The 26,655-nt window shown below is 42.8% G+C and overlaps 1 protein-coding gene across 1 annotated transcript in view; it reads right to left on the minus strand.

Moving 5' to 3' along the window:
* HPGDS (hematopoietic prostaglandin D synthase) overlaps positions 1-26,433 on the minus strand; it is a 157,980-nt gene extending 131,547 nt beyond the window's left edge. Inside the window, exon 1 of the mRNA XM_073638215.1 lies at positions 26,295-26,433. The gene's annotated coding sequence lies outside the window, so the exon portion shown is untranslated. The remainder of the gene's footprint in view (positions 1-26,294) is intronic.
* Between the last annotated feature and the right edge of the window lie 222 nt (positions 26,434-26,655).

The raw sequence follows: 26,655 nt of genomic DNA on the forward strand, positions 1-26,655 counted from the left end.
ACTGAGTCATATGCTGAATATGTCTGATGCCCATGTATGCCCACAAGTAAGTATCTGGTAAGAAAGAGCAGAACACTCCTTACCAGAGTCAAGAGACCAAAACTAATCTACGCAAGTTAGCATCTTCAGGGCCTGTGTATTAACAGTGAGGTGCCTTTCCTTCTTCCTTCTTAAACATCAAGAAACCTGTAGAACATCTCTGATTTTGTGTATTATTTACAATCAGGTTTAAGACCTCTGATGTTATTATATCACCTTCTATTTTCATTTTTCGAAGCTCCAATGCTTTGTGCCAAAGATCACACAGCAGTTCACTGACAATGAGTTAGATAGAGGACACTAACTGTTGACACAATACAGAGCAAGGACAAAACCTCAGCCTCTGATTCCTTCCTCCAATAAAGCGTGAATTAATGCTTTCAATCAATAAATTATTTACAGCTAAAATATAGAGCAAATGACGTGCCCCCTGGGCCGCGTGGGGAACCCAGAACCGGACCTTTTTGAAGATGCTGGGGGTTGTAGTCTCCGCGTGGCGGTGACCCGGTCCGTGGCTCAGGGTGTCAAACTAAATGGCAGTCTTTATACTAATGTCCGACTGCGCCACCTGTGGATTGCGGTCAGAGTGAACCGCCGCTGCAGGGCAGACCGCTGAGGCTGGTATTGGGAATGCAGCAGAGATTGTGGTTGGTGGTGATTGTGCGCAGAAACAGCAGTAACCACACGGAGTCTGTCGTGCAAGTCAGGGTCTTTACTGTTGGTGGTATTAAGGGACCCATCCGGAATACAGGTTGACAATGGAGGCCTGGTCAGTCTGAGAGCAACTGGGAAATCCCGCTGGTCAGGGGGAGTTTGTAGGCCTACCGTGCTGACTTCACTCTTTCTTGGCTATCCTGCTGTAGTGTAGTGGTAGCCCACGTCACTGAGTGTACCGTGTTGTTCTCACCCATATGACTGGCAACTCGGGCCTTCCGTGCTTCTCACCCCTCCAGGGCAGCAGTGGTCCCTCTCGTGTGGCTGAGCCTCCGGGCTTCCTTGGGCCAGAGGACTTGAAGTCCCCTGCGTGGTGGGTTTCTGCTGCTGGGCTTATAACCCTCACAGCCTCGGACTCCAGTGTCCAGCTTAGTAAGTCTCTGGTCAGGACGAACTCTGCTAGTTCCCCTCCTGGCCTCGTGTTCCTCCTCTGCCTACAGGGACTCCTCAGCCTGATGCTGACCTGTCCCTGTCTCTGGAACTAGACTGGAACTTGTCTCTGGCTTCACTGTCTAACCCCGCCCCAGATCCAGTTTATAAAGGGCAGGTTTCTCACCTCCCTGGACTGAGGCAGGAGGTGCTGCATGCTAATTGTCCCCAACCAGGGAACCTCCCACCTGCTCTCAGACATGACATTGCTGCCACTGTGGCGACTAGACCTGGGGTGCCACACAAATATGATACAAAAACTATACTCAGGGAACTTAAAGGGAATGTCACCCCCCTGGGCAATATCAGACCTATACTATGGGTATGCAGGTTATAAAAAAATAAATTATACATACCTGTACGGCCCCTAGTAGAGGTCTGATTGCAGAGAAAAGTGTTTTTATCACCTCTGTTTTGCACAGGCTTGGCGTCCAGGGGAAGCCAATAAATCCTCGCCTGTTTATTATTCCCCGAAATCCCCGCCTATAAGCTTAGCTACCATAATCCCCCCTCCCCTGAACGTCATAGGGCCCTGTGACGTGCACCGTGCTCCTTGACTTCACGGGCATGCGCAAAGCGCCGCTCGCATTGGGCCGGGATGAAGCAAAGCGCGCTCTATGTGAGTGGCGCTTTGCGAATTCCCGGGAAGTCAGGGAGCACAGTGCAGATCACAGGGCCCTGTGATGTGCAGAGGAGGGGGTAATATGGTAATTAAGCATAAGCGGGGATTTCAGGGAATAATAAACAGATAGCCGGGGATTTCTTGGCTTCCCCCGGACGCCAAGCTGTGCAAAACAGAGGTGATAAAAACACTTCTCTCTGCAATCAGACCTCTACTATGGGCCATACAGGTATGTATAGATTTACTTTTCTATAACCTGTATGCCCATAGTGGAGGTCTGATATTTCCCAAGGGGGTGACAGATTCCCTTTAAGTTGCATCTATCTGGAAGGCTTGTCAAACTTAAATAAAACGTGTATAAATAACATGTTAAGGAATACTCAAAAGTCCCATTCTGACTGGTTCTGAGGACTTCACCAGGATTGGAAATGATGAACTTATCAGTTTGTGTATTACACAAGAAATTAATTAAAGGCTGATTTCCACAATTCTGTCAAGAAAAGTCACAAATTTTGCTACTCAAAAAATTTGTGACTTCTTTCAATTTTCTAACTTTTTTGCCATTTTCCTAAGAGAATGTCTATGTGAAAGAGTTTGAGCCTCCGTAGATTATAAATCTGTGGCGGCATAACTGGCATAGATTTGAACTTCTCTTTAGATTTTACATCTTACACCAGCCACTTTAAGAAAAGTGGTACCTAGAGGACTACATATATGCGAAACAAAATCATATAGTACTAATCCTCTCCAAGTCCAACACTGGCTCGCCACCGCTGCTCCGGTCTCTGTGTTTTGGCTGCAGCGCTGACATCACATGAACAGTGCACATCACCTCTAGAGCCAATCACTGATCTCAGTGGTTTCGTTGATGTAGGTGGCACGAGTCACTCAGCTCCATGATTGGTTGCAGCAGTGATGTGTGCGATCCATGAGACGTCAGTGCTGCAGCTAAAACATAGAGACTGTAGTAGCAGCAGAGATCAAGTACTGGACCCAGTGAGGGTGAATACTATCTACCTTTGTTGCTTTACATGTATGCAACCCTTTCATGATCACTTTTCTTAAAGTAGAAAACCCCTTTAAAAAATGACCCACTTTGCTTGATAGCAGCTCTGCCTCTGGCATTAATGAAGTGCATCCTCAATGGACCATCAGTTCAGGTTTAGGCTGGGACTACCTGGCGATTGTGGCTGTGACACACGCCATGCACGGTCCACGATTGCATTATGTTATAGCTATACCACATCATAATGTAAGTGAAGATGACAAACAAGTTGTGGTGGCTGTACAAAAATCCCAAAGAATCTTCTGGGAAAAAACAATGGTGTGAAGTACCATAATTATAACTATTTTGCGATTCATCTGTCTCTGCCACAGATTGATACATGATCCTAAGTGTCTTCTAGCTGTAGCAAGTTCATGCATAATAATATTACTTATAATATATGAAACAAAGTCAGATAAAACGATGAGATTTTAAAGGCTAATGTTGAACAAGTTGTCTGTTTTCAAAAAACTATGCAATTTACAGTATTTATAGATTGAATGTTTAGAGTTGTGAGATCTCCTTGTAAATTAGCATTTTGTACTCCACATTTAACCAACTCAATATTTTGTTGTAGACCTTTTTCCAGGTTAACCTTAACCCCTTCATGATCGGGCCATTTTCCGTTTTCTTTTTTTGCTCCCCTTTTTCCCAGAGCCATAACTTTAATTTTTCAGTCAATATGGCCGTGTGAGGGCTTATTTTTTGCAGGACGAGTTGTACTTTTGAACGACATCACTGGTTTTACCATATCATGTACTGCAAAATGGTTAAACAATTCCATCCAAGTGCGGTGAAATTGCAAAAAAAAGTGTAATTCCACAGTTGTTTTTTTTTCTTTTTTACCACGTTCACTAAATGCTAAAATTGACCTGCCATTATGATACTCCAGGTCATTCCAAGTTTGTAGATACCAAACATGTATAGGTTCTTTTTTATTTAAGTGGTGAAAAAAAAATCCAAAGTTTGTTTAAAAAAAAAAAAAAAAAAAAAATGGCACCATTTTCCGAGACCCATAGTGTCTCCACTTTTTGGGATCTGGGGCAGGGTGAGGGGTTATTTTTTGCATGCCGAGCTTACGTTTTTATGGATACCATTTTGGGGTAGATATGATGTTTTGATCGAATGTTATTGCATTTTATTGCAATGTAGCGGTGACCAAAAAAACGTAATTCTGGCGTTTTGAAATTTTTTCATTTTTGTTTATCAATCAGATTAATTATTTTTTTTATATTGATAGATCAGGTGATTCTGAACGCGGCGATACCAAATATTTGATTTTTTTTAAATTGTTTTATTTTGAATAGATTGAAAGGGGGGTGATTTAAACTTTTATATACATTTTTTTTTTATATTTTTAAAAACATTTTTTTTTCTTTTGAATGCTTCAATAGTCTCCATGGGAAACTTGAAGCTGCAATTGTCTGATTGCCTCTGCTACACACAGGCGATCATCAGATCAACTGTGTGTAGCAGAATGCTGGGCGGCGCTCATAGTCATCTGGCAATGACAACCGCAGGGCTCTCCTGCAGACTCCGGGTTGTCATGCTAACCCATCGGTGACCCATGATCATGTGATATGATCGCCGATGGACGAGGTTAGTGACGCCCTTCCGGTAAGGGTGAGTTAAATGCCGCTTTCAGAGATTGACAGCGGCATTTAACTAGTTAACAGCCACGGGTGGATTGCAATTCCACCCGTGGCTGTTAGGGGAACATGACAGCTGTACAGCTCAGCGCCGGAGCCCGCACTAAAGGGAGAGACCTGACGGGTGCCATACTATAACGACACACATCAGAGTGGGGTTAAAAAAAATCTCAATAAAAGACCATTTTGTTCTATTTTGCAATTAGACTATGCCAGCAACAACAGTTGTGGCAGAGTATGAGAGACTATTCACAAGGAAAGTATTGCAAAGGCATATATACTGTATTTTGTGGACTATAAGATGCACCGGACCATAAGACATGCCATTTGGGATGGAAAATCTATATATTTTTTAAATAAAATGGTGCCACGTCTTATAGTCTGTTTTAGCAGCAGCCTAGCAGAGGGGGCGGCAGCGGTGGAGCAGGGTCACAGGAGGCAAGGTCGCTGCTTCAGGAGGCCGATGGCGGCAGGAGTGGGGCGATGCTGTGGGCGACGAGCTCTCATAAGATGTTGGCGCCGGAGACCCCTTTCCCAATGAGTTCCCTTCGGTGGGCTGCGGGAATATGGCCGCCGGAGGCGGCACATGTGCAGGTTGAAATCTAGGGAGGTGACCCTCCCTTCCCTCACAGGTGATCCTGCCTCCTGTGACCCCTCACTTCGGATTATAAGACGCACCCCTATTTTCCTCCCAAATTTGGAGGAAAAAGCGAGTCTTATAATTCGAAAAATACGGTAGTAAGCATTTACAGTGCTTTGACAAAGTAGTTATACGTCGTGAACTTTTCCAATTTTTTTTTTTTTTTTTACACAAAGTAGCAAGTATTTGTGAAGTGTAAAGGAAATGATACATGGTTTTCTAAATATTTTAACCCCTTTACCCCCGAGGGTGGTTTGCACATTAATGACCAGGCCAATTTTTACAATTCTGACCACTGTCACTTTATGAGGTAATTACTCTGGAACGCCTCAACGGATCCCCCTGATTCTGAGATTGTTTTTTCGTGACATATTGTACTTCATGATTGTGGTAAAATTTCTTCGATATCACAAACGGAAATTAGCCGAAAATTTTGAAAATTTTGCAGTTTTCAAAATTTGAATTTTTATGCCCTTAAATCAGAGAGATGTCACACAAAATACTTAATAAATAACATTTCCCACATGTTAACTTTACATCAGCACAATTTTGGAACCAAATTTTTTTTTTTTGTTAGGGAGCTATAAGGGTTAAAATTTGACCAGCGATTTCTCATTTTTCCAACAAAATTTACAAAACCATTTTTTTTAGGGACCACTTCACATTTGAAGTCACTTTGAGAGGTCTTTATGACACAAAATACCCAAAAGTGACACCATTCTAAAAACTGCACCCCTCAAGGTGCTCAAAACCACATTCAAGAACTTTATTAACCCTTCAGGTGCTTCACAGGAATTTTTGGAATGTGGAAGAAAAAAATGAACATTTAACTTTTTTCACAAAAAATGTTACTTTAGACCCAATTTTTTTATTTTTGCAGGGGTAACAAGAAAAAATGGAAACCAAAATTTGTTGTGCAATTTCCCCTGGGCACGCAGATACCCCATATGTGGGGAAAAACCACTGTTCGGGCGCACGGCAGGGCTCGGAAGGGAAGGAGCGCCATTTGACTTTTTGATTGTAAAATTTGCTTGAATAATTAGCGAACGCCATGTGTCGTTTGGAGAGCCCCTGTGAGCCTAAACATTGGAGCTCCCCCACAAGTGACCCCATTTTGGAAACTAGAGCCCCCAAAGCACCTATCTAGATGCATAGTGAGCACTTGGAACTCCCAGCTGCTTCACAAATTAATCCGTAAAAATGAAAAAGTGGAAAAAAAAACACTTTATTTTTACGGATTAATTTGTGAAGCACCTGGGGGTTCCAAGTGCTCACTATGCATCTAGATAGGTGCCTTGGGGGGTCTATTTCCAAAATGGGGTCACTTGTGGGGGAGCTCCAATGTTTAGGCACACAGGGGCTCTCCAAACGTAACATGGTGTCCGCTAACAATTTGAGCCGATTTTTCCATTCAATTTGTTAGCGGACACCATGTCGCGTTTGGAGAGCCCCTGTGTGCCTAAACATTGGAGCTCCCCCACAAGTGACCCCATTTTGGAAACTAGACCCCCCAAGGATTTTATCATGGGGTATAGTGAACATTTTGAACCCAGAGGTACGACACAGCATTTGATAACATTAGGTCATCATATTGAATAAGTTGTCATTAGTCTTGAGCGCAAGTGCTCGCTACTTGAGTTTGCATCGGGTACTCAGGTATGCACTATGTACTGCGTGTGCTCGAGTGACATGCTCGAGTCCCTGCCCCGCATGTTTCACGGTTATTAGATACCCAAAAAAAAACATGCGGGGATCGCTCGTGCATGGCAGGCAATCCCCGCAAAGTTTTTTTGGTCGCGAAGCATATGGGGCGGAGACTCGAGCATGTCACTCAAATACCCACGATACCCAATGCATACCCAAGCACGCGATGCAAACTCAAGTAGTGAGAACTTGCGCTCAACACTAGTCGTCATATCGTCATCTTTTTTTCTTACTTTTGAAAAAAATCACAACCCCATCACAACCCTAACCCAAACCCCAGCCCTAACCCGAGAGTTTATTTTTTACGCCGTTCCTCATGTTGTATAAGTGATTAGACGACTTTATTCTTCGGGTCAGTGTGATTACAGCGATACCAGAATCATATGGGGTTTTTATGATTGACAGCTGTCACACACTAAAAGACGCAGTTTTTGTAAAATCTAGTTTTTGCATCGCCATATTTTGAGAGCTATAATTTTTCCAGATTTTGGCAGACAGTCATGTGACGGCTTGTTTTTTGCGGGATGAGTTGACGTTTTTATTGGTACCATTTTCAGGCACGTGACATTTTTTGATCGCTTTCTATTCAGATTTTTGGGAGGCAGAATAAACAAAAAACCAACAATTAAGGAATTTTTTTAATTTATTTTTTTTTATTCTGTTCCGCATATGGTAAAATTGATAAGGCAGCTTTATTCTTCGGGTCAGTACATTTATATTGTTTTTCTATGTTTTGCACTTTTACATAATAAAAGCAATTTTATAGAAAAAATTATTTTTTAGCATCGCTTTATTCTGAGAGCTATAACTTTTTTATTTTTCGGCTGATGAAGCTGTATGGTGGCTTGTTTTTTGCGGGACGAGATGACGTTTTCAGCGGTACCATTTTTATTTATATTAGTCTTTTTGATCACGTGTTATTCCATTTTTTGCTTGGCGGTATTGTTATAAAGCATTGTTTTTTGCTTCGTTTTTTATTTTTATTTTTTACTGTGTTCACTGAAGGGGTTAACTAGTGGGACAGTTTTATAGGTCAGGTCGTTCCGGACGCGGTGATACCAAATATGTGTACTTTTATTTTTTTTTTTCTTAATAATATTTATTGTTGGGTACATTATATTTTTATTTTTGGTGGATTCTTTTTTTTTTTTTTTTTTTAAATATTTTTACAATTTTTTTTTTATTTATTTTTTCACTTTATGACAGTTTTTTTACTTTTATACTTTGTCCCACTATGGGACTTTCACTTTTTTTTCTATGATTGCCTGCATGGCACAGGAATGGAGCACCATCCCTGTGCCATGCAGGCTGTCAGCGCTGGACAGGGAGAAGATAGTTTGGAAATGCACTGCGCATGTCCAAAAAAATCTTCCTGCTGTCTGGTGACCCGGATGTTGTCATGATGACATCGGGTCATCATGGCAACATCCAGGAAGCCGCGGCAGACAGCGCTGGAGGCAGGAAGAGGAGGTGAGTATTGCGATCACCTCCCCTTAGCCACCGCAATGCTGTGATCGACTTCGATCGCAGCATTGCGGGGGTTAATGTGCCAGGAGCGGTGTGGGACCGCTCCCTGCACATAGTACCGGGTGTCAGCTGTGACAATCAGCTGACACCCAGCGGCGATCGCGCCCGCACAGCCTGTGTGCGGGCGAAATAGCCAGGGTGTATTAATACGTATCTGGTCCATAAGTCCCAGGGCACAGATACGAACTAATACGCCCTATGTCGTAAAGGGGTTAAAAATATAAATCTGAAAATTGTGACATACATTTGTATTAAGCCCCCTGTAGTCTGATACACCTTAATAAAATCCTGAGTGACCAATTGTCTCCAGAAATCATAATTAGTAAATTGAGTTCACCTGTGTGTAATTTATTTTCAGTATAACTTCAGCTGTTCTATTAGGTTATGAAAAATAGGCCAAGCTCTGAACATCTCATGGAGCACTGTTTAATGCATCATCTAAAAATGGAAGACGATATCACAACTGCAAACCTATCAAGACATGGCTGACCACCTAAACTGACATCCCATGCAAGGAGAGCACTAATTAGAGAAGCAGTCAAGAGGCTTATGGTCATTCTGGAGGAGCTGCAGAGATCTACAGTTCATGTGGTAAAATATGTCCACAGGATATTTATTAGTTATATATTCCACAAATCTGGCCTTTATGGAAGAGTGGCAAGAAGAAAGCCATAAGAAGTCCCATTTGCAGTTTACAAAAAGCCATGTAGGGGGCACAGGTAGCATGTGGAAGAAGGTGTTCTGATCACATGAGACCAAAGCAGAACTTTTTGGGCTGAATGCAAAACTATGTGTGGCAGAAAACTAACACTGCACATTAACCTGAAAACACCACCCCCACCGTCAAACATGGTGGTGGCAGCATCATGTTTCGGGTATTCTTTTCTTCAATAGGGACAGAGAAGCTGGTCAGAGTTGAGTACTGAAATTGAGAATCTGTTGCAAGACTTGAAAATTGTTGTTCACAGACACTCTTCATCCAATCTCACTGAGCTAGAGCTAGCATGCAAAGAAGAATGGGCAACAATTTCAGCCTCCAGATGTGAAAAGCTAGTGGAGACATAACCCAAAAGACTTGCAGCTGTAATTGCAGTGAAAGGAGGTATTTTAAAGTATTGACTCAGGGGGGCTGAATACAAATGCATGTCATACTTTTCAGATTTATATTTTTTAAATAATTAGAAAATTATGTATCCTTTACTCTTCCCAAATACTTGCTACTTTGTGCTGGTATATCTCATAGAATCCCATCAAATACATTTAAGTTTGTGGGTATAATGTGAAAAAATGGGGAAAAATTCACAGGGTATGAATACTTAATCAAGACACTGTATGATGCAGTGTTCTAAGCATGTTCTTCCATCATTGGGCAGGTGTGACAAATTAAAATTTTTAATTCTGTTCTCTGTGCCAGGAAAAGTAGAGAAACACATTTCAGGGCAGCACACAGCTACAAAAGTCAATTATGTGAACTCTCTATTTGCAAAGCTTTGTAGACATTATATAAACTAGTTCCATATTAACTAAACACGAGACTTTAGGCTGGTAAATTATAATATCATATTACTTGGACCTGATCAAACAGAAAATAAAGCATCTATAGCCAACTTTTCAAAGCAAGCAGTGTGTTCTGAGGCAAAGCCATAACTTAAAACTCCCGGGACTTCAGTCACAGCACCACCCTTCACTTTGCACCACAATTCACTTTGTAGGCAATAAGTATTTTAATAAATATTAGTCAAGAATTGTTTAAAGGCATAGTAATCTTAATGTATGTAAACTTTTGACAGTGCAGTATGTAATAAAAATGCATTGTGGTGACAGTGGGGTAGGGGCACAATCACAACTTCAGCAGACTACTGGACTTAAACTTCAATGCTGGATAGTGTGAGCAAGGGAAACAAGCAAGGCTTTTCCACCAGAAAGGGAGGTGAAGGAGGAAAGACAAGAAAAGCACTACAGCTCACTGCCTGGTAAGTTATGGAACACTTACCCAGATCTGCATGCTGGACTAAGCACCTCCAGGTCAGTCGCAGTGCCTGGGCACAGACCTGTTCATTTGATGCACTGCATCATGGGAGAGTGAGGCCAGCAGAGCAGAGAAGCCCCCCCCTAGAGGCCAAATGGCTTAATTGAATAAAAGGCTGGTGCCAAGAAAGGGAGTTTTTCTCCCACTTGGTATATGCCTTGTTAATAATTTTTTTGGTCAAATTATAAATGTTATTACATCTGCATTTAATTTAAATAATAAAAATTTCAGTGATAGGTCCTCTTTAAGTTGCGTTTACACTGAAAGATAAGCAAAAACAGGAAAAAGGATAGGTACTTGAATAAAACTTCCATTTATTTCATCCTTTAAAAACAGGGATATCCATGACTAAAAAATACAGAGAGATTCTTACGTGTTTCTGGCATAACTGCCCTTAGTCATAGAATATGCAAAAGTGATATAAAGTGCCATATATATATATATATATATATATATATATATATATATATATAGATTGCTAACCACATGATCCCATGTCATTACCTTACAGATAAATGCAAAAAATGCATGCAAGTCTAAGTATTGAATATAAGCATATAAATGCAAACTTAAACATGCATGCGTGCTAACCAAGCATTATAACATGTATAAGGTTACAATGGCAGCACATAAAGGAAAAAAAAAACTCCCCAAATTTTTTTTTGTAATCTTTTTTTACACATTTTAATTTCAATAATAATTTCCAATACATGGCATGCAAATGAAATATACAAAATGGCAATAGCAATGTAATACTTATGCATATTCAAAGTACAGAGGCATAAAAGGATGGCTTGTGATGGCAACTTCACATTCAAATGTTACATCCTCGCCGTGGAGATATCCCGGCACATGCATTCATAATCATAATCATCTGTGACAGCCTCCAACAAGAACCTGCGCCTTCACAATGAGGATACACATAGGCCCATGTCTCGACAATGATGATGAGCAAAGTCTCTGCATCAGAAAACAGCATACAAAGTTTGTGGAAAATACATATAGAAAAGTAAGTAGAGCAAGATTGATATATTAATGATTCAATAAATAAACATAGTATCATTTCTATAATTCATGCGCCTAGGAAATTATTTTGTATCTAATTTGATGATCCAAAATGCTTCTCTGCATCATACATTTGATAAAGTAAAAAAAATTAATGCGAGATGAAATGCTTAGTTCCAAAAAAACTAATACTAACATAGACAAACATCAAAATAAGCACCAGAATACTTTTAATACACCTTAGGCCGGAGTTACACTAGTGTAAAGCATCGGATGCGATATGCTAATGACACTCGGCTCCAGCTCTGCTGCGAGTTGGAGCCGAGTGTCAGGGCACTGTGCTCCAATCCTCTCGCATGAGAGAATCGCAGCACATGTGCAGAGGAAATGGAGAAAGTAATTTTTCCATCTCCTCCATTGCAGGCATCCTCCTCGGTAATCGCACTGCACTCGGGTGACATCCGAATGGAGTCCGAGGTTTCGTACGAGGTTTTGTCAGGTTAAATATATTGGATGTACCAGCCGAAAATTGAAGAAAAAGATCTCTGAACATATAAAAAATGTTAACAGTAATAATAGACCATATTCAGGTGCCACAAGGCACTTTCTTTTTTGGTCTCGTAAAAAGTTGATTCACCCAATAGAGGAGGGGATTGGAAAAAGAAACTATTCCTTAGAGAAGCATTTTGGATCATCAAATTGGATACAAGATTTCCTTGGCGCATGAATTCTAGAAATTATATTATGTTTATTTGTTGTTTTATAATATATCAATCTTGCTCTTTGTTTTCCACAAACTTTGTATGCCGTTTTCTGGTGGAAAGTCTTTGTGCATCCTCATTGTCGAGACATGGGCCTATGTGTATCCTCATTGTGAAAACGCAGGTTCTTGTTGGAGGCTGTCACAGATAATTATGATTATGAATTCATGTTCCGGGATATCTCCACAGCGAGGATGTAACATTTGAATGTGAAGTTGCTATCACACACCATCCATTTATCCATCTGCGCTTGATATTCATCTACGTCTTTTAATATGCATAAATCTTATGTTTCAATTGCATGCCATGTATTGGAAATCATTATTTGATCCTTGAAATTAATATGTATAAAAAAAAGAGAAAAAAAAACTTCTCCAAAATTTTTTCTATGTGCTGCCATTTTAAAATTATACATGTTATAATACATGGTCAGCAAGAATACATGCTTAATTTTGCATTTATATGCTTATTCAATACCTATTATACTTGCATGCATTTTTTGCACTTATCTGTTCATGTGTTGCATTTAACGTATATTAGGTGGTTTAAGGTAATGACCTGGGATCATGTGGTTAGCAATCTTTTCCTATATATATGGCACTTTATATCACTTTTGTATATGCTATGCCTAAGGGCAGAAACACATAAGAATCACTCTGTATTTTTTAATCATTGATATCCTTCGCTCACCATACACAGGGACACACTTATAACTCGCTCACCATACACATGCATGCCATTTTTACTCGCTCACCATATACATGGTTGAACTTATCACTCGCTCACCATATACACGGTTGCACTTATCACTCGCTCACCATACACACGGTTGCACTTATCACTCGCTCACCATACACACGGGCGCACTTATCACTCGCTCACCATACACACGGACGCACTTATCACTCACTCACCATACACACGGACGCACTTATCACTCGCTCACCATACACACGGTTGCACTTATCACTCGCTCACCATACACACGGGCGCACTTATCACTCGCTCACCATACACACGGTTGCACTTATCACTCACTCACCATACACACGGGTGCACTTATCACTCGCTCACCATACACACGGTTGCACTTATCACTCGCTCACCATACACACGGATGCACTTATCACTCGCTCACCATACACACGGACGCACTTATCACTCGCTCACCATACACACGGACGCACTTATCACTCGCTCACCATACACATGCATGCCATATTTACTCGCTCACCATTTACATGGTTGAACTTATCACTCGCTCACCATATACACGGTTGCACTTATCACTCGCTCACCATACACACGGTTGCACTTATCACTCGCTCACCATACACACGGGTGCACTTATCACTCGCTCACCATACACACGGACGCACTTATCACTCGCTCACCATACACACGGTTGCACTTATCACTCGCTCACCATACACACGGGCGCACTTATCACTCGCTCACCATGCACACGGTTGCACTTATCACTCGCTCACCATACACACGGGCACACTTATCACTCGCTCACCATACACACGGTTGCACTTATCACTCGCTCACCATACACACGGATGCACTTATCACTCGCTCACCATACACACGGACGCACTTATCACTCGCTCACCATACACACGGGCGCACTTATCACTCGCTCACCATACACACGGTTGCACTTATCACTCGCTCACCATACACACGGACGCACTTATCACTCGCTCACCATACACATGCATGCCATATTTACTCGCTCACCATTTACATGGTTGAACTTATCACTCGCTCACCATATACACGGTTGCACTTATCACTCGCTCACCATACACACGGTTGCACTTATCACTCGCTCACCATACACACGGTTGCACTTATCACTCGCTCACCATACACAGGGTTGCACTTATCACTCGCTCACCATACACACGGTTGCACTTATCACTCGCTCACCATACACACGGACGCACTTATCACTCGCTCACCATACACACGGTTGCACTTATCACTCGCTCACCATACACACGGGCGCACTTATCACTCGCTCACCATACACACGGTTGCACTTATCACTCGCTCACCATACACACGTGCGCACTTATCACTCGCTCACCATACACACGGTTGCACTTATCACTCGCTCACCATACACACGGTTGCACTTATCACTCGCTCACCATACACACGGTTGCACTTATCACTTGCTCACCATACACACGTGCGCACTTATCACTCGCTCACCATACACACGGTTGCACTTATCACTCGCTCACCATACACACGGGCGCACTTATCACTCGCTCACCATACACACGGTTGCACTTATCACTCGCTCACCATACACACGGACGCACTTATCACTTGCTCACCATACACACGGACGGACTTGTCACTCGCTCACCATACACACGGACGCACTTATCACTCGCTCACCATACACACGGACGCACTTATCGCTCGCTCACCATACACACGGACGCACTTACCACTCGCTCACCATACACACGGACGCACTTATCACTCGCTCACCATACACACGGACGCACTTATCACTCACTCACCATACACACGGACGCACTTATCACTCGCTCACCATACACACAGACGCACTTATCACTCGCTCACCATACACACGGACGCACTTATCACTCGCTCACCATATTAATGGACGCATTTACTACTCACTTATCATATACATGTATTCACTTATAGACTGGATCATGATACACATGTACACATTTTTGTTCTTTCTCACTAAACGCATGGACACATTCATACACTTGCTCACCATACACGTGAATGCACTTACACATCCGCTCATCATACACAAGGACAAACTTATTCAATCGCTCAACATACACATGGACACATAGAGTATATGCACACGGACACACATAAACATTTTCACACTTGGCTTCCTTTCTCATTGGTTCAGGTGTTACACTGTTAATATGATTCCAGCACTATGATTGGAGAAACAGCTCCAGGTGAATAATGTCTCTCTTAACCCCTTCGCAACCCTGGGATTTTCCCATTTTTGCATTTTCATTTTTTGCTCCCCTTGTTCCCAGAGCCATAGCGTTTTTATTTTTTGGTCAATATGGCCGTGTGAGGGCTTATTTTTTGCGGGACGAGTTGTACTTTTGAAGGACATTACTGGTTTTACCATATTGTGTACGGGAAAATGTGAAAAAAATTCCAAGTGCGGTGAAATTGCAAAAAAAGTGCAATACCACATTTTTTTTAAATTTTTTTTACCACGTTCACTGAATGCTAAAACTGACCTGCCATTATTATTCTCCAGGTCATTATGAGTTCGTAGACACCAAAAATGTACAGGTTCTTTTTTATTTAAGTGGTAAAAAAAAATTCCAAACTTTGCTTAAAAAAAAAAAAAAAAATGGCGCCATTTTGGGGTACATCCGATGTTTTGATCACCCGTTATTGCATTTTATTGCAATGCTGTGGCGACCAAAATACGTAATTCTGGCGTTTAGAATTACATGACCGCATGTGTGGGATTTGCATCCTTACAGTCATGTGCTGACTAGTGTCACTCAGCTTTTCTCAATAGAGTAGAATTGAGAGAAATGCAGGAGTCTAGTGACCACAAGTATGAAAATCACATACATGGGGTCAGGTAACCGTTCACCTACATGGTTAATACAGGGGAATTGTGAAAATGTGTGCTTTGCACACTGTCATGATTTGGCAGTCTGCAATAACACAGTAACATAGTGATCGCAGACTTTTTTTTTTCTTTTCCTGACAACCCATCAATCTCTACCTCTTCCTCATGTGTGGTCATGTCATATATGTGTGAAACAAGGTGGATAAAGAAAAAGGGGAGGATTAAACTTTCTGTTGCACCCCCATTGTTTTATTTCAGTGCAAATAACAGGCCCCTGTCTGCGACACTGCCTGTTCTTTTCACTATAGTGAAATCATAGGCCCAGTTGCAGTGGCAATATCAATGCAAGTGGCAGTGAATAAGCCCCTTCATTAACACTTCTGTCAAGAGCTTTGACTGCAGTATCGACCGTACTACCCTGATGGTGGCTTTAGCTGTGGGCAGTGATTGACTGCAGTGCAATATGCAACCTTCCTATCCAACCAAATGAAGAGGCATGGAGACTCGAAGAGGATTTGGGCAGTGCTTGCAGAGAAACGGCAGGGGATTGTTAAGGTGAGTATGTTGTTGCTTTTATTTAATTTCAGAAGTGGAAAACCCATGAAAGAAAAACTCCCATTCAAATTTTTATTACCTAAACCTTTGTGAATGTATACTCACCGTTCACCATCTTTTATGGTATCCCATGTTTCTCTGGTCCTCTTTTGAGTCACATGATGGCTTTCTGACTTGCAAACTCACCCTGAGGTTTATGTGTGACCCCGAAGTTGGTATTACAATTTAAACTTATGGAGCCAATTTCTGAAAGTTCATAGACATATGTACACCGGAAAAGCAACTTGCAGCTCTCACATGGGCCCGATTTATCAAGACTGGTGTTGTTCATGCCAGTCTTGATGAGGAGATGTGCTGGAGTCAGGCTCTTCTGATTCAAGAAGAGGCGTACGCCTGATCAGAAATCAGGAGCGTAGGATGATTGATGTACAACACAGTGTGCACCTAGCCACAAATACTACTACAGTCCCTGCTGGAGAAGGATTTGTGGCGTAGCAATCACCATCATCAAATTTATGACTTTACTATGTCCCCATGCCTACCCCAACCTTCCCACCTTATTGGAGCTGGCAAAAATTGTATGAGAACGCCAAAAGTGGCACCATTTTTGTGCAGCCTCGGGTTGCGCCAAAATTATGTGACTTTTCAAAGCTTTTTACAACAAAATATTGGAGTGAAAGCTTTCATGAATCAGACCCATAATAGACCCCAGTGTGATCTGGAGAGAAGAAACTGACATGACGGCGAGTCCATGAGTATATCAATGCACCTACAGTACACTGCAAATACATTCACACAGGTTTAACCCATAAAAATTTGAATGGGAGTATCGCTTCAGGTTTAGGATGCAGGACTGAAAGAAAGAGGAATGCAGATTTGACATCGATTTAGGGTTGAGCGAGTATGTTCTGTCCGAGTATGCTCGGGGCCGAGCTCCGAGTATTTATAGCTGCTCGGTGATATGGTTGAATCGCTCCCGTGTGCATGATTTGCAACTGTTTGACAGCTTTATTACATGTGAAGAATGTGTAAGAAATAGACATTCCTCCCATGTAATAAAGCTGTCAAACAGTTGCAAATCATGCACATGGGAGCGATTCAACCATATCACCGAGCAGCTATAAATACTCGGTGCTCGGCCCGAGCATACTCGGCGAAAGGGATAATAGAACATACTCGCTCAACACTACATCTATTATGATGGAGTTATATCTCCAGCCAGGCCTATACTATGTTCTTATGCTGTTAGCAGATAAACCTTGTACATTCAAATTACTACAATTTATTTCCCTATTTTTTTGTGTCATGTGAAATGCTATCCATTTCCTATTCCACACAACACAATTCATTCTCTGTGAAACATGATTAATACGAGAGATCACTGTATCCCATCCTAACGTAGGTATAAAGTCTGTCACTGTCTATGTTTTATAGATACAGACTAATATCTCCACATGGTCACTTCTGGAATATATCGGAGAAGCTGGTATTCAGACTGATAATACTGCAGGTTCTGATTGGCACCAAAAGATTATTGGGCAATCTAAAGGAAAGAAAACAGTACACAATACACAGATATAATTTTTTCTATTGTGACCCTTGGACTCAGAGAGACCAAGTTATTTATTAAAGCAAGTCATACAAAGGTCTAGGGGCCCACACAAGGCTTTTTTATGTGAATCCTTTAGGATGTTTAAGTTCGTTTTATGAGGCACTAAATATCAGTGATCTGAGCTTATAATGACTCACATTCCATTCCGTGTGGGCTACAATGAGAATGAGACCATGTATCCATCAAGAGAAAATATAATAGCTTCCCTGCAGCATGTCATTTTTTCTCAGTCCCTAAGGTAGCCTTGGACAGAGGTGTATCTAGATTTTCCAGCACCTGGGGCAAGAATTCAACTTGGCGCCCCACTCAACCCTCCCCCGCTCAAGCAGTTTGAGTAGTTATCATGTGACCACTTATATGCGATTTGCATACTTACAGTCACATGCCGATGAGCTGCTTTTCCCGATTCTCTTAATGTTCAGTGAAATACTAAAGCTGAGAGAACCGGGAAGCATGAAAATCGCATATGAATGATCATGTGATGATTGGTGGAACCGGCAAGCAGAGTCAAATCCTAACTGTGAGTATACATGAGTTTAGGAGTGGGTATACTACAGTGCTTAATGTTAAAATTAGAGGTTGTCCTGATTTGTGATGAAAGTTTGCAGCTATGCTAGGTTACTGCAGATTTCTGAATCCTCACAGCTCGCTCTCTGCACGCTGTCAGGACGCTCCCGTGCCGGCGGCAAGAGCGGATGGTTATGTAACCGCAAATATGCGATTTGCATACTTACGACTAAATTTCAGCTAGACATGTCCGACCTCGTTCAATTCACTTGTATTGAGTGAGGTCGCACATGACTGGATATATGCAAGTATCAGGTTGCATGACCTTCTGCACTCGCCGCTGCAATCAGAGAATCCTGACAGTGTGCAGTGCATTCGCTGTGAGAATTCAGAACAAACTTGGAAAACCCCTTTAATGCTTCTAACATAAATACAAATGTAGTAACCCTTAACTCATCAAACATCACAATACTTTATAAACATGACCATGTATCACATAATCTTACAAGTTATGGATGGCTACATGATCAGAACCAATAACACCACAAGACTACATCACCCTTACCACCAGCAGCACAGAAATACATCACCAGAACCACTGTTAATACATAAATACAACATCACAAGCCCCATCAGATCACACAGGAACCATAGTACTGATGAAGGTTAGTCAGAAGCACAAATAAACATTTACAAAGATTACCCCCCTCCCTCCTCATACTGTCTCCTCACATATTTCCCCCTTGCTCTCCATTCTTTCACCTCATACATCTCCATACAGTTTCCGTACCCATTCTCTCCCACTCCTTCTACTGTTTCCTCACATATTCCACACTCCCAATACTGTCTCCTCACAGATCTCCCCCACTCCCCAAACTGCCATGCTGTCTCATAACAGGTCCCCCTCACTGCCCATACTGACATACTGTCTCTTCATAGGTCCTCCTCGCTCCCATATACAGTCTCTTCACAGGTTGTTCTCACTCCCCATACTGACATACTGTCCACTCACAGGTCCCCCTCACTCCCCATACTGACATACTGTTTCTTCACAGGTCTCTCTCGCTCCACAAACTGCCATGCTGTCTCCTCACAGGTCCCCCTCACTTGCCATACTGACATACTGTCTCCTTTCTGGTCCCCCTTGCTTCCCATGCTGTATCCGCACCAATCCTTCCCATCCGTGCTCATCATACTGTGTCTGCACCAATGCCTCTTCCCTTAAACTGTGTCTGCCCCAATCCCAACTCCAATCCAATCCCCCCTGCTCCTTATACCGTGTCCAGAGCACAAATCCTCTCCACTGCTTATACTGTGTTCGCAGCACCAATTTTTGCCGCTCCTCATACTGTGTCCACAGCACCAATCACCCCACCACTCCTTATTCTGTGTCCACACCAATCCCCCCTGCTCCTTATACCATGTCCGCAGCACCAATCCTCTCCACTGCTCATACTGTGTCCGCAGCACCAATTTTTGCCGCTTCTCATACTGTGTCCACAGCACCAATCACCCCACCACTCCTTATTCTGTATCCACACCAATCCCCCCTGCTCCTCAGATTCCACAGAACCAGTTCCTCCACCACTTCTCTTACTGTGTCCGCACCACCAATACCTCCTCTTCTCCTCATACAGTGTCCACACCAATCCCCACTGCTCCTCATACTGTGTTCACAGCATAAATGTTCTCTGCTACCCAAACTGTGTCTGTAGCACCAATCTTTCTCGCTCCTCAAACTGGGTCTGCAGCACCACTCTTCCCTGCTCCTCATACTGTGTCCACAGCGAAAAGCCCCCCACACATCATACTGTGCTCGCAGCATCAATCCCCCCACTGCTCCTCATACTGTGTCCACACCAATCCTCCTCTGCTCCTTATACTGTGTCTGCAGCACCAATCCCCCCACTCCTCATACTATGTTCACAGCATCAATCTTCCCCACTCCTCAGCACCAATCCACCCCACTCCTCATACTGTGCTCACAGCACCAATCCCCCCTACTCCTCATACTGTCTCTGCACCAATCTCCCCCACTTTCATACTGTGTCTACACCAATCCCTTCCTGCTCCTCATATTGTGCACACAGCAATCCCATCCCCACTCCCCATAATGTCTCTTTACCGTGAACAATAAATCTTTGATCTCATCAGCTCCAGGGGAGCGCTTACCAGATGGACATTCCCTGCATCTATGCGGCACTGTAGAGTGATGTCAGCAGAGTGATCAGCTGACCCGATAACTCTGCTGACTTCACTCTGACCCGGAAGTGCCGGCGGTCATGGCTTCAATTGTACTCACATCTGAAAGACTTGAATACAATTGATTGCTGGGAACCGAAGCGCAACACCTTCTGAGCCAGCTTTCAGCTTAACAAGAAGTGGTAAAATGGCTCCCTCCTGCTGGCTGCACCCAGGGCAAATACCCCACTTCCTCTATATACGCCCCTTGGCTTTGGACAAAAAGAGCAACTTTTGTGGGGGCCACAGATTGAAAAGAAGGGGTGTGGTGGGATTTTTACATTCATATATTTTTTTCTATAAAGTTGTTCTTAAAGGCTGCATTGGAGATAACCAGTAGCATAGCTACCGGGGGAACAAAGGGGGCGGGCCCCCCAGGCCCCGCACTCTGAGGGGCCCACTTGGAGCTATGATACACTTAAGTGTATCGATGTGCGCATTATAGACTCCTACTACTACGGGGGCTATAATAGAGTTGAGGCTACTACTAAGCGGGCCATAATAGCGTGGGGGCTACTAATGGGGCCATTATATAACATAGGGGCTACTAAGTGGGCCCTCACACATAGTGGTGGTTACCAAGTGGGCCCACACACATAGTGTGATTACTAAGGGGTGCCATGATAAAGTGTGTGAGCTACTAAGGAGGACCATCATACCGTGTGGGAACTACTAAAGGGGCCATGATACAGTGTTGGAGTTACTAAGGAGTCCTCCTGCAGAGTTGTGGCTACATCGTGGGGGGCAATTAAGGGGGACCATCATACAGCTTGGAGGCTACTAAATGGGCTATGATACAGAGTGAGGGCTACTAATGGGGCCCTCCTTCAGAGTTGGGGCTTCTAGTGGGGCCATCAGAGTGAGGTCTATTCAGGGGGCTATCTTACAGAGTAGTGGCTACTAAGGGGGCCAATATACTGTGTGGACTACTGTGGAGGCCATCATTCAGGTTAGGGACTACAGCGGGGCTGTCATACAGTAAGGGGGCCATCATACAGTTGAGACATCGTACAGTATGTTAGTTATCTAACAGTGTGGGGGCTACTAAGGGGCCATTATACATTGTGGAGGCTACTGTGGGGCCATCATACAGTGTAGAGACTACTGTGCAGACTGTCATACAGTGAGTGGGGCCATCATACAGTGGGGACATCGTACAGTATGGGAGTCATCAAGCAGTGTGAAGGCTACTAAGGGGCCATTATACATTGTAGATGCTATTGTGGGGCCATCGTACAGTGTGGGGACTACTGTGGAGGCATCATAGTTTTCGGGGTGTTATTCGGTTTATATTGGAGCTGTAGGGACATCATACTGTATAGAGCTGAGCTGTTGGGACATCATACTGTGTATAAGGGAGTTGTGACACATTGTGTAGAGGGGAGCTGTACAGGGGAAGTCTCAGTAGACATTATTAATGTTAAGTGGGCACTAATTGTTATAAGGGCCCTTAAGGTATGGTGACTGACAAAGTGGCACACAGAGGGCATAATTACTTTCTAGGGGGCAAAATGTGGGTTCTGTTTTCTAGGACACTTGCACAGGGCATTAATGTATTCCAGAGGTTTGTTTTACCATCTAGAGGGCACAAATCAGGCATTTTACTTTGTAAGGGGCACAGTGGTAGCATTACTATCTGGTGCACTGAAGAGCACTGTTTTTGTACCACACAGCAATACAGTAATAGAGACACATACGGCAGCAGAAGCTCAGTAGTATTGTGGTGACTGCAGGATTAGGCGTTTGTGCAAGTTGGGAATGACGCGCCCAGGGGATGGGGACGACTCGTCGCCCGGGCCTTGTTTTGGGGATGCCGCGGTGGCCGGCTCCCGAGCTCGTATCCTGGGGTCACTCTTAAAAAAGCAAGGAATGGGGAAAGTTATATGGGATAGGGAAAGTTCGTGACGCCACCTGTGGTGTCTGGTCGGATCACCAGCGCTGCGACAGTCCTCTGAGGCCGGTGTTCAGGCAGCTTAGTTGGTGCGGCTCCCCACAGGTGGAGCGGGGCCTCAGGGTAGCATAGGAGAAGGGATGCAGGACAGAGGGGACCCAGCTGGGTCAGAGGAAGAATAGGCACTCTCACAACAGTTCACTTCAGTACCTTTACTAGTGGTGTTTCAGGCATGATCCAGGGCACTGTAGGGTGAAGGGTGCATATCGGGACTCTCTCCAGTGAGCGGGTGTGGGGCCTCCTGTTTCTTGCCTTTTCCTGATAAGTTTATGACCTGCCTGGAGCTAGGCCTAACTTGGTCTCTGTCTTGCACCGGCTGACCTGGTGGTAGGGCCTTCTGTTGGAGATCACACTCCCTGGTCTCTTGGGCCTCAGTGACTCCTGACCCTGGTATGACAGTCAGTTTTTGGTGTTCCTGGGACATATAGTTCGCCAGGGGTTCCGGTTGTTTCTGCTGGTCGTAGAGAGCCCTGCAGACACGGACCCGGTGTCCGGTATATGGTCTTGGGGTGAGCTGGCTAAGCTCCTCTGCCCCCTATGTAGCTCGCTTACTCCACTTGCCTTCAGCCATGCTCGGGGCCCTCGCTAGGCTTCACACTGGCAGTAGGCCTCGCTACTCTTCACCGCTCTTTTGAGCTCACTGAGTCTGTACTGACCTGGCAACCTCTCTGGCTGCAGCAGACTGACTTTAGACTGCGACTCAGGCTTCAGACTTTACTGAACTGCCTAGCTCCACCTTCCCTTTTTATATCCCTATCCGGGCTCCCTCTGCTGGTCTGAGGTGGAAGGTGGAGGTGTGTGAATGTTACGAGGGCCTCTTGTGGAGGAATCCGTCCATGCACCCCTCTGGGTTTTATGGTTCCACGTGCCAGGAATTTATAATAGGACTCTTCCTCCAAGCACACCAACATCTGCGGTATCCGGGCCCAAACGTTAGACTGTAATACTTGCAGAGATCATATCTGGTTAAGTAGCAGAACCACATGCAGTGGGTGGGTTTGTGGCAAGAGTGAGACGACTGAGGAAGGTAGTAAGCTCCTATAGGAGAAGCAACAATGAGAAGGAAGTGATTCGTGTCCGGAGTCGGTCCAAAGAAAAAAGGGACAAAAGGAAGAAGTATCGGGGCCTGGGGCAGGACGAAAGAGGAAGGATAAGTGAGACCAAGAGGAAATGCCCTGTGAGGTGATCCATAGGCGTCAATAAAGTGGAAAGCTAAGTAGTGGCCATGTTGGCATACAAAACTCTCCTAAGAGGTGTATAGAACTCTTGCTTGCTGGACCGTAGTGCTGTTATTGGGGATGAGGAGGTTCCCAGAATAGATTGTGTGTTGAGGCAGATCAGTTGAAAGAAGTATAAAAGTGAGAGTGACCCCAGAAGAAGAGGAGAAAGTGCGTGATAATGTTTCATATCATAACAAACATTTCTGAAGATGAATAACAACGATTAGCAGTACATTTCTCCTCAAAAGTTATTGTTCAGTAAAAATACATTTATGAACTATGGTCTCCTTCACTGAACTCTGTAACATCTGGTCCTGGCCGGTCAAATACAATGACAAAATTTGGTCTGCAAGGGCATATCACCACCACAGTTAAAGTCTACACACCCAGCCAGGAGCTCCATTTTCATGTAGTGTGCCGGGGCGTGGAAGACGAGTATCTTGCCCACAACTACTGCCCCATGCCATCTTACAGTCTCACTCATGTGGTGAATAAACATTACACTCAGCACCATAACGCATTCATATATGTGTGTTTCTGCTTGTGAAAATGATGTTGTACAATGATGTATGACATGATCATCCAGTAGGGCAATATGATTCATACACCAGCAATGGGTTAAGCCTCAAATTGGAAAAAAAAACCACAGAAGAGCCAATTCAACTTCAACTATAAATATCGAGAATGTACTGATTTGTGGCAAAGAGTTAACTGCGCTTAATACTTATGCAAACCTGGAAAAATAGATGAGAGTAGCAACATCATCAATACCACCTAATGTCACATGTCTCACCAAAGAGAAGCCACTCCAGCCATCACATTAGGGGTGAGTGAATTAAATGTTTTGACCATATATAGATACATTTCAAGTTGATAATTTTGTATGGACCACAAATGATGTTATAAATATCCAAATGACCCTTGACAGAAAAAAGGTTGTTTACAATGAAACTATGAGTAGGAAAAATCAGTGGAAATTATGGGTGTGAATGTGGCCATAAAATTCCAATTCACAGCTACTGTATGCAACATATATCTAAAGAGATGAACTGGAATATAAGGTTGTTGCAAATAAGGACTGGCCTCCTTTTTCTTTGAGCTGGACAATATGGTTATTTTGTTCCCCATGGCTGGGTGTCCATTAGTCGGGGCCTTGGTCCTGCTCGACCCTTATTCACATTTATGTTATTTGACGTATGGTAAGGTTTTAATACTAGACGTTAGGACCGTCCCGAATAGGGTCACTTTGACGTGGCGAGATGGCGGTTACGTTTTTTTAATCAAAATTATGTTAACTAAGTACCCTATGTTATTTTCATTCACTATTGTTATCTAGTTATTTACTGCAGGGTACTTTCTCATTTTGTTTTTATCTTAGGTTTTGTCTGTTTAGTGGCCAGAGTGAACATGCGCCTACACCTTGCATGCATACCAACTTATATTCCAGTTCATCTTTTTAGGTTTTTGCTTCAGGGTTTTGCACTCTGTGCAAATAAGGGCATGGTCCCCCTTTTCTTTAAGATGGACATTACTTTTATATAGCACCCCATGGCTGAGTTTTCATTAGTCGGGGTCTCAGTCCTGCTCGGCATTTATTCACATTTACTTCATTTGACATATGGTGAGGTTTTAACAGTAGAGGTTAGGACCTTCCCGAGTAGGTCACCTTGACATGGTGGAATGGATTTTACATTTTTTTTAATCAAAATTATGTTAACTAAGTACCCTATGTTATTTTATTGCACTTTTGCTATCTATTTACTTACTGCAGGGTATTTGCTCATTTCGTTTTCATCTTAGGTTTTGTCTGTTTAGTGGTCTGTGTGAACATGCACCTACATGTTGCATGCTCATTTTGTTTTTGTTTTTACCTTAGGTTTTGTATGCAACATATGCATACTACTCAACAGAGCATTAAATGTAATGCACAATAATATTGGAAATATACGGTACATTATAACATATTTAATTGTAAAATATAGGACATACAAAATTAGTTTTATGCTGGTACTACAGTATAAGCCAACAATTGTATTTGTGAAATTGATCAGAATATCTCAGTCATGAACAGTTGGCTTAAGCATATGTGTGTGATGGTTGTTTATTTCCAACTGTTTTTCTGTTAAATTAGTACTTGGATTTACCATACCTCAGGTATAAGCAGTGCACTCATTATATAGATCTGTAATCTGTGAACATTAGCCTTTCATATAGCTTCCAAATTTAAAAAAATGATGCTTTACAGAGCGTATCATAGTAACACGAGTGAATACAACAAGACTATAGAATATTCCCTTATGACATTAGTATATTTAAGTTTACGCAATCTTATCTACTGCTTACAATTCTCAGGAGTCATAATCCATGTGTCATAAATGACCTATATTATATGGAAAGAAGGGAATAAAACAAGGAACTTTCATTTTACCTTACAGTCTGGAGTCTTCAGAAGCAAGAAGAGTTGCACTAAGCCTGGCCTCACGGAGAGAAATAACTTTTGAGCTGCTCCTTGTATCACTATATCCACCCACAGGAAAGATCTGGCAGTCATTACTTAATATTGCCCCCTAGGGGACAGTGTATACAAGGAACATTTCATTTAACATTTTAACAATAATTTGTACAATTTGATCCTAAACTAAATAGCGAGGTTAAATAAGGTAATTCTACAAATACATTAGAAATTTCTTTATGGTTGGATTATGATTTTTAAATTGTGAGGTTCTGAAAAATGCTTAAAAATGATTTATACAATGTTTACAGATTTTCACTTCAGAAAATTAGCGTTT

The sequence above is a fragment of the Phyllobates terribilis genome, unplaced genomic scaffold (genome assembly GCF_046119375.1).
Source record: "Phyllobates terribilis strain yellow unplaced genomic scaffold, ASM4611937v1 Scaffold_1__5_contigs__length_1240528914, whole genome shotgun sequence".
Taxonomy (NCBI): domain Eukaryota; kingdom Metazoa; phylum Chordata; class Amphibia; order Anura; family Dendrobatidae; genus Phyllobates; species Phyllobates terribilis.